Source organism: Otolemur garnettii, unplaced genomic scaffold (assembly GCF_000181295.1).
Source record: "Otolemur garnettii isolate 467f Iridium unplaced genomic scaffold, OtoGar3 scaffold00024, whole genome shotgun sequence".
Classification (NCBI taxonomy): Eukaryota; Metazoa; Chordata; class Mammalia; order Primates; family Galagidae; genus Otolemur; species Otolemur garnettii.
In genome coordinates this window covers 2,844,152-2,853,700 of record NW_003852419.1, presented here as the reverse complement: position 1 = coordinate 2,853,700, position 9,549 = coordinate 2,844,152, and the positions used below count along the sequence as shown (strand labels likewise).

Sequence of the window (9,549 nt, the reverse complement as noted above, 5' to 3'; positions counted from 1 at the left end):
AATTAAAGAATGTGTTTAATGTTCTAAATGATGTATATGAAAAACCAAATCTCTTAAAGTTTATCATTTTGCCCGCATTCTGCTGTCAGCTTTCTAAGTGGAGCTGGTGACTTCACACAACAAGCTGAAAATTCACATGTAAGTATAGCAACGATCAACTGCAGAATCTCAATCACTGAACGCACACATTTATCTCCTCTCCCTCCAGCGGCTCCACTGAAATGAGAACAGAGGAGTTAAAAGGCACAAACCCACAACAGCCAAGAGAATCAGGGAGGTTACATGATAGGGCAGGAGACTGACCTGTGGAAGACACAAAGCTGATGAAGAGCGACAGCTAGGGCAGCGAGGTAGGTGAGCCCCAGAATGAAGGGGGACAACACACCATCAGAACCCACAAGGGAGGGTGGAGTAAAGAGAGCTGAAAATAGAGGCACCAAAAGTCTATATACAGAGTAGTTATCTGCTAGCCATGGGTCTACCCAATAGAAAATGAAGTGCAACAACCCACAGAGAATAGACTGCCATGCAGATGGAAAGAGTTCTCCATCATTCTATGGTAGACCCTACCTCCAGATCTGCAGGTATCTTGAGTGGTTTCTGTTGTCTCATTCTTACATGTAACTGGACAAAGATTCAACAAACAAAAACAATCTGAGAAAAATCTGAAACACAAAAGAAAAAGACCAAGGTAAACAGACAAACAAAAATCAGATGGGAGAAAATATAAGTACCTTGGGATACAGATCAAAATAGCTTCAGAGAGATTCCAGATGACATCACAAATGTAACACCAGAACTTGAATGCGTGAAAAGGAAAAAAAATACAGAGCAAGAAAAAGCTCTTAGAAATCAATACTTTGCCAGAAAGCACAGCTAATAAGGAGAAGAAACATGTAAGTTTTGTTTAAAAAAACAATAACACAGAGAAAGGACTGCAGGTGTGTCTTAAATAATGCTCAGTGGCATCACCATCAGACTAAAAAGTATATAATGGCTTAAATACAACAGAAGTTCCTTTCACGCTCATGGAACAGTTTAAAGTAGATAACTCGTAGTCAATGAGCTGCTGTCTTCCAAGTAGTGACTTCTGGGCCCAGTGTCCTTCTAGTAGTGTCCTTCTACCATCCCTTCCAGGTCTCTTGTTATTTTCTACATCCTCTTAGCAGAGAAGAAAAGAGAAGACCTAGCCAGCCATTCCCAAAGAGCCTTCCTCCAGAAATGGCACACATCACTGCTACTCACCTTCTATTGGCTGGAACTTAGTCACATGGCTCTATCTAACTGAAAAGAAAATTGGAAAACTGTAATTCATGTGTGATGTCAGGAAGAACACAATCCACGGCATGCATGGACTACCTCTAAGAAGATTGTATTTTATCTTACTTTATTTTATTTTGTTTTGTTTAGTTTTTGTTTTTTGAGACAGAGTCTCACTCTATCACCCTAGGTAGAGTGCCGTGGCATCATAGCACATAGCAACCTCAAACTCTTGGCTTCCAGCGATCCTCTGGCTTCAGCCTCCCAAGTAGCTTGGACTATAGGCATGCACCACTACGACCGGCTATTTTTTCTATTATGACTAGAGATGGGGTCTCATTCTTGGTCAGGTTGGTCTCAAACTTCTGAGCTCAAGCAGTCCACCCACTTTGGCCTCCCAGAGTGCTACAATTACAGGTATAAACCAGTGCACCCAGCTTATAGGAAGATTTAAAAAGAAAACCCAAACTGGTATAGGTTACCTTTGGGAACTAAGACTGCATGGGATTGGGAGTGAAAACTTTTCACTACATACCATTTGATACTGCTGCTTTTTTCTTTTCTTTTCTTTCTTTTTTTTTTTTTAATATAGTGGTCATATAGAAAGAAGAGAGAAAAATAAGAAAAGATCAGTTTAGGACATCCAATATTGATTAATAATAGTTCTAAAAAAGAGAGAGAGAAAAATGAAAATTAGAAAATAATCAAGGGAATAAATAACTCCAAAGAATTTCTCAGATTGAAGAGTAGGAGTCTTGAAATTAAATGTGCCCATTTAGGCCCAGAAGAATTAACGAAAACAGATATATATCTAGTTTTTCATTGATAAATTTCATAAAACCCTGGTCAAAAAGAAATCCTAAATTTTCTACAATACAAACAATAGATTTTTCACTAGCCACACTGAATGCAAGAAGGTAATACCAAACACTGCCTTCAAGTTCCAAAGGGCAATTAAGTGTCTAGAATTTATACTCAGGCAAATACATTTAGAAAGCACAACGTCAGATATACAAGAACTACAAAAATTTCTCTTTTTTCTTAGCAAGATACTTGAAGATGTTTTTCTATAAACAAAGGAATGCAAGAAAGAAGACATAGATTCAAAAAAAGAAAACCAAGAGATTTCTCTGTTTCAGGAAAACAAAGAAAGGAAGCCTTAGTTACGAGGTTCCAGTTAATTTAGCTACTTAGTTACTGGCTAATCCCCCATATTTGGGGAGTAAAGAAAAAACCTAGTTTTGACTAGAACGGGAAGATAATAAAATACCTACTATGATGAAGGACTTGAAAAAAATTAAGAAATATATAAAGTACAGAAGTGCTAGAAAAGTTGTATAAGAAGGAAATGTAATTGTAGACAGTAAGTAGCACAAGAGGATTGAAAAAAAAAGCTGTATAAGAGAGAAAGTATAATTACAGGACACTACTTGGCTCTGTGGTGAATGTTATTTACAGAGTTAAAATAACGTACATGCTGATTATTCATAAAACAAAAATAGTAATATATCCATCCATATATATATGTATATATCTCTCTCTCAGGAATGTTGGAGGGTGGTCAATAAGCTGTCTAAAACTAATAAATCAAGAAGTTCCAGGAGATGCAGGATTTTTTAAAAAATATAGAAATATAATAACTATCAAAGTAATACGTAGAAAAGGTAAAAGTATTGGCCTGTAAAAAGCAAGATAGGGTAGGAAAGGGGATTGTTGATTTTCATTATAAAGCCTTTAAAATATTTGATTTTAGCCACATGTATATCCCACCTTGATTTTAAAAACTGAGCCATTACTATGTCCCAAACATAATGTCAGGTGCAGAAACAGAAGGATAAATTAAAACCTGTTTTCTGCTCTCCAGGAGTTCATAGCCCATAGGGAAGATGAATATGTAAAACTAAATTACAGTTCAGTGTGATAACTAGGCTCACTGAATTATGTATAAGATGATATCTCTGCAGCACAGGGAAATCAAGGAAGAGCAGAAACAGGGATCTGATGTCTGAAATGCTGTTTAACCAAGAGTCTGGTGCACAAACCTGTGCACATGAACTTGTCCATACCTCTAAGTTCACACCTAGGATATTCCATTGACCAAGGATTCCAGTGAAGAAATATCATCCTCCTGAGGAATGCTAAAAAATAATTGTTATAACACTTTTATTACTACTGTAGTTTGAGGCTATAAAGACGCTTAGGAAACAAAAGCTGAGACTGAGGTGTAATGGACATTTGATACACCCGCCACATTGATTCTGAAAAAAGAACTCACTTTATAGAAAAAAAAATAAAGCCATGGGCTGGTAAACCATGAAATTCACTGCTCCCATGTGTCCCTTCATCAAGAAGCTACACACTTCTCAGGCTGAATTAAAGACTGCGTTACAATGTCACCTGGGAGACAATACTTTATGAAAGTAAAATACTGACCTACAAGAAAAAAAAACGCAAATCAAGGACCATCAGAAGACACAGTCATATATCACTTAATGATGGGGATCTGCCCTGAAAAATGTCATTAGGCCATTTCATCACTGTGCAAACATCACAGAGTGTGATTAGGCAAGCCTGGGGGTATAGCGTATCACACACCCAGGCCATCTGTATAGACTACTGCTCTCAGGCTAAAAACTTGCACAGCATGTTGCTGTACTGAATATTATAAGCACCTGTAACACAATGCTAAGTATCTGTGTGTCTAAACATAGAAAAGGTAACAGTAAGAATATGGTATTATAACATCATAAATACAGTATGTATAATGAGACCAGGTTGACTTAAACATCTTTATATGGCACAGGACTTGTTTCTTCCATAGCCAATGTACACAAGCCGGGAAACCAAGAGATAGAAGTGAAGGTGGTCTCCCTGATGTATCTAATAATGCCCGAAAGTCTGAAGACTAGAAACTCATGCTATGTCTCTTAGCACCCTCAGCCAATTGGGTACTTCAATCCTAGACTTGAAGTCCTAAGGGAGTAAGGCAAAGTATAGACATGGGAGACAAATTATCTGCAGGAGCATTGGCAGAAGCAGTAACAAGAGTCTAGTGGTAACAGCAGTGATGGGTGTCTGGGGACAGCATCCTGCCTAGATGGATCCCTCAGGCTGATCTGGGCAGAGGTTCCTGGGCCCAGCCCACCTTGCTTCCTGTTTATTTCCCAGCCTTCGCCACAGATTTCTGGGAAATGCCCAATATCCACTAACTTTTATTTCTACCCAGGTTAATCAACATTGGTTTCTATTACTTTGCAGCCACAAACTCAACACAGAATGGAAAAATGATGAAAAGTCAGAGATAAAGGGGTTCCTAAAATCTTTAAAACATTCTTCTTATTGTTGTTCTAAAAACTACAATTGAGTCACATACTTTAAGTTTTCTCTGTTTTTGATTCAGGAAGAAAAAGAGAATGCTTTCATAACAAAGAAAATTACATATTTTACCTGAGATAATTAAGAAGTCTTTAAGTCTTCTACAAATATTCAACTAACAAACCTTAATTATAAAAAGCCATTTTCAACACCCTTGGATCTGTATTCCAATTGCTTTCCTCATCTTGTATTATTATTGTAAGTAACAATATCATCTTTTAATGTTTTTCAGTGACATATTATTGACAATATATGGCAATATATATGACAATATATGTTTGTCAGTGACATATTATTATTGCAAATAACAGTATCATCTTTTATTATTTTTCAGTGACATAAAATTTGAAGATGTGTTTGTTTATTACAGCATAACTGCATTCATACATTTCTAAAAAGAAAATCTTAGCTGAAAATGGGTCTTTAGTTTATAACTTCAGTTTTCATATTGAAGTTTTTTATTTTTGAAAAAGAAGTCCATGGATGTTTTCATCAAACATGTAAGTAAAATTTCTATGCCGAAAATTTCACGGTATTTAAATTTTAAAAAAGTCTTTCTTGAAAACTTTCAAGAAAACTGCTAAAAGGAACTATATCAATAGGAAAATATTCTAAACCAGTTTGTGGAAACATTAGTTGCGTATTTTAATCGTTTGCATTCTATTTTCTGTGGTTTTATTTATTTAGTATCCAATATTGCTCTGGCATCAAATCTTTCGCCACTACTACAACAAAAATCACTTCTCAAGAAATACTTAACTCTATGAATGTTCAAAGGAAATATACATAGCACATATAAGCAACAGCTGACAATCAACCTTCTTTGTGAATGAAGATTTAGCACTTTCTTTGTGATCCTCTTGACCACTGTGATGGATAACAGCAAAAAGCTCTGGAAGTGATTAACAAAGATAATGAGGTAACAGTTAATCCCTTAGACATTAAAAAAAAAAAAAACTTTACTCAAGGGGGAAAAAAGGTAACCTTCTAATAGCACAATGCAGGCTATGAAATATATGATACTCTATCTTGAATAACAGGCCTGGGCATAACCCCATCAAACTACTATTTTTGAACACGAGTAATTAAATGCTTTTAGCTCCAAACTGTCACACTATCTTCTTCTAGTGATAATCCAGATGTCTCAGATGTACCTCAGTCCCAGGTTTTATATAGAGTTGATCCTTGAACAGGGGTTTAAACTGCACAGGTCCAATGTGATACACAGATTTTTTTTTTTATTAAGTCATAGCTGTGTACATTAATGTAATCATGGGGTACAATGTGCTGGTTTTATATACAATTTGAAATATTTTCATCAAACTGGTTACCATAGCCTTCGCAGCATTTTCTTATTGTGTTTAGACATTTATATTCTACACCTAGTAAATTTCACATGTACCCTTGTAGATTTTTTTTTAATGAAAGTTACATAGAGTGTGCCTGCCTCTCCAGCCTTGCCTTCCACCTCCTCCGCTCTGCCACCCCTGAGACAGGAAGACCACCCCGTCCTCTTCTCCCCCTCAGCCTGCTCATCATAAAGACGATGACGATGAAGACCTTTCTGATGATCCACTTCTACTTAATGAGTAGTAAATATATTTTCTCTTCCTTATGATTTTCTGAATAACATTTTCTTTTCTCTAGCTTAATTTATGGTAAGAATACAATATACATTACATATAACATAGAAAATATGTGGTTAATCAACTGTTCATGTTATCAGTAAGGCTTCCAGGCAACAGTATGTTATTAGTAGTTCAGTTGGGGGGAGTCAAAACTTACGAGCAAATATTTGACTCCACAGGGGACGTGACACCCCTCACCTCTGCATTTTTCAAAGGTCAACTTTACCCTTTCCCTCTACATACATATTCGCTAACAACTAGGAGAAAATTATTGGTTAGATTCTAAGACTAAAGAAAGAAAAAAGTATCATGAAAGCAAATAATAAACATTAATTAAAAAATAGTTTGAGGGGCGGCTCCTGTGGCTAAAAAGGACCAGGCACAGCCCCATATGCTGGAGGTGGTGAGTTCAAACCCAGCCCCAGCCAAAAAACAAAAAGAATAGTTTGAGATTTGACTGTACAACTTATGCAGAAATATGCCACTTACATACAGATGAACATTTCACCTTTTCATTTCATATGCCTGGATGTGATCCTTAGAAATTTTTAAAACAGAAACCAGAGATTTAGGCTATATCCTATCATTACTCATGTTGGATCCATATAATTAATAAATCTTTATATACAATTGCCTAATATAATTGTGTCATTTTCTCTCAAGTACTCACCTAAACTTGAGTGATTAGTGACCTCATATGAGTATTTTTCAGATGGCAAAGAGCTCTAAATACTAAAAATAGGAAACAATGGCATTATATCACCTGTTCTTATTACTAACTATGGGGAAAAAATTTTTTTAAGACAGGGTCTTGCTATTCACTGTGTTACCTAGGCTATAACATAGTGGGTATTCATAGACAGAATCATAGTGTACTACAACCTTGAATTCCTGGACTCAAGCAATCCTCTTGACTTGGCCTTCGCTTCCAGAGGAAAAAAATTTTTTTCTTTCTGAGACACAGTCTCACTCTGTAGCCCTGGATAGAGTCTGGAAAGACTCACTATGAAGCCATAACAATTACAACAATGTAGTAGTATTGGCATAAATTGTTATGAAGCCGAAACAATTATAACAATGTAGTATTGGCATATAATGAAGCAATATAAATGCTAAAAATAGACCTATATACACAGGGGTAACTGATTTTCTAAAAGAATGCAATAGTAAATTAACAAAGGACAGTGATTTCAATAAACGTTAACAGAACAACTGAATATCTATATGGGAAAAAAAAAAAGAAAGCAAACAAACAAAAACCCTTGACCCCTACCTCATGCCATATACAAATATTAACTCAAAATGGACCATGGACCAAAAATGTAAAAGCCAATACCACAAAAATTGTAGAAGAAAACAGAAGAAAATTTTCATGCCCTTAGGGTAGGCAAAGATTTCTTAAATAGGACACACAGGGCACCTTTACCCAGTGGTTAGAGTGCTGGCCCCATGCAGCTGGTGGGTTTGAACCGAGCCTGAGCCTGCTTAACAACAACAACAAAAACAAAATAAATAGGCCACACAGACTGACTTTGCAGCAGTGCAGAGAACTCTACCCCCTTTCTCTACAGAATCACCACAGGGGCATCACCCTGTACACCTATCCTGAAAACTGGAGCGCCTTCAATTGCTCGGTGCAGTGGGGCTCAGGTCCACGTGTTCTCTGCATAGCTGTACTTCCACTCTAGCCAAGTCAATCATACCTCTGAAATTCTCTGCAAATTTTCTACCAGCAAGTTTCCAGCAGTTGGGAGTGATGATGGATTCTGAATGCTTGAGAGCAATGCCATTGTCTCCTATGTGAGCAAGAAGGAGCGGCAGGTAACTACGTCAGAGGCAGCAGCCCAAGTGGTGCTATCTGCTGAGAGCAACATAGTGCCCACCACCCACCAATACCTGAGCATTCTCCACTTTGGGCATCATGTATCACAACAAACAGGCCACTGAGAACACAAAGCAGGAAGTGAGGCAAATTCTAGAGGTGCTGGATGCTCACCAGAAGACGAGGACTTTCCTGGTGAGTGAACAGGTGACATGGCTGACATAGTTGTCTCCACCCTTTTGTGGCTCTAAAAGCAAGTCCTGGAGCCTTCACTCCCCTAGACCTTTCTTCCCCAGTATCAACTAGGGGTTCCTCACCTGCATTAACTCTCCACAGTTTCATGCACACCCTGTCTTGGGGGATGTAAAACTGTGTAAGATGGCCCTGTTTGATGCTAAGGAATTTGCAGAGAGCCAGCCTAAAAAGGACATCCCACAGAAAGAAAAGGGTTCACAGGAAGAGAAGCGAACTCCTAGGCCAAGCAGAGAGGAGGAAAAGGCAGCTGTCCCTGTTCCTGAGGAGAGGGACAAATGTGAGCAGGTCCTGGCAGCTGTGCCCAAGGCCAAGAACCCCTTTGCTCCCCTAAGAGTGCCTTTGCATTGGATGAATTTAAGCGCAAGTATTCCAATGAGGACACATCATCTGTGGTGCTGCCTTAGTTTGAGGAGCCTGTTGATAGGCACAGCTGGTCTTTGTGGCAGCAGTACTCTGAGTACTGCTTCTGAGAACTCACTGAGAACTTTATGAGTTACAGCCTCATCATCAGAATGTTCTAGCAACTGGTCAAGCGAAGGAAAAATGCCTTTGCCAATGTCATCCTCTTTGGCACCAACAATAGCAGCTCCATTTCTGAAGTCTAGGTCTCCCAAGGCCAGAAGCTTGCCTTTCCATGGAGTCCAGACTGGTAGGTGGATTACAAGTTGCACACATGGCAGGAAATGGATCTTAACAGCAAGAGACCCAGTGCTGGTTCCAGAGTACTTTTCATGGGAGAAGGCCTTTGCATGTGGGCAAAACCTTCAATCAGGGCAGGAGCTTCAAGTGAACAACTCTTGTCATTACCAAGCTGCCTGCACATGCCTCCCTGCCCTTCAGGGAGCTGGGGGTCATTAAAGGAAACTGAACATTGAAAAATAAATAAATAGGTCATACAAAGCATGAAACTCAGAAAAACAAGTTAATAAATAGGACTTTAAGACAATTTAAAACTTCTGCTCTTTGAAAGGCACTACTAAGAAAATGAAAAGGCTAGCTACTAGCTGGAGGAAATATTCTTAATACACACCTGACAAAGGACTTGCATTCAGAATATATAATGAGTTCCTACAACTCACTGATAAAAAGAAACAATCTGATTGTTAAAGTGGGGAAAGAAGAAAAAAAGATGTATGAATGGCCAGTAAGTACATGAGAGGAGGCTTAACATCACAGTCGTCAGGAATGGGCCTAGAACCCCAGTGAGGT

At 38.1% G+C, this 9,549-nt stretch overlaps 1 pseudogene; it reads left to right on the top strand.

The window, feature by feature from the left end:
- The first annotated feature begins 8,146 nt into the window (after positions 1 to 8,146).
- Positions 8,147 to 9,162, top strand: LOC100942185 (annotated as a pseudogene).
- Positions 9,163 to 9,549: the final 387 nt, after the last annotated feature.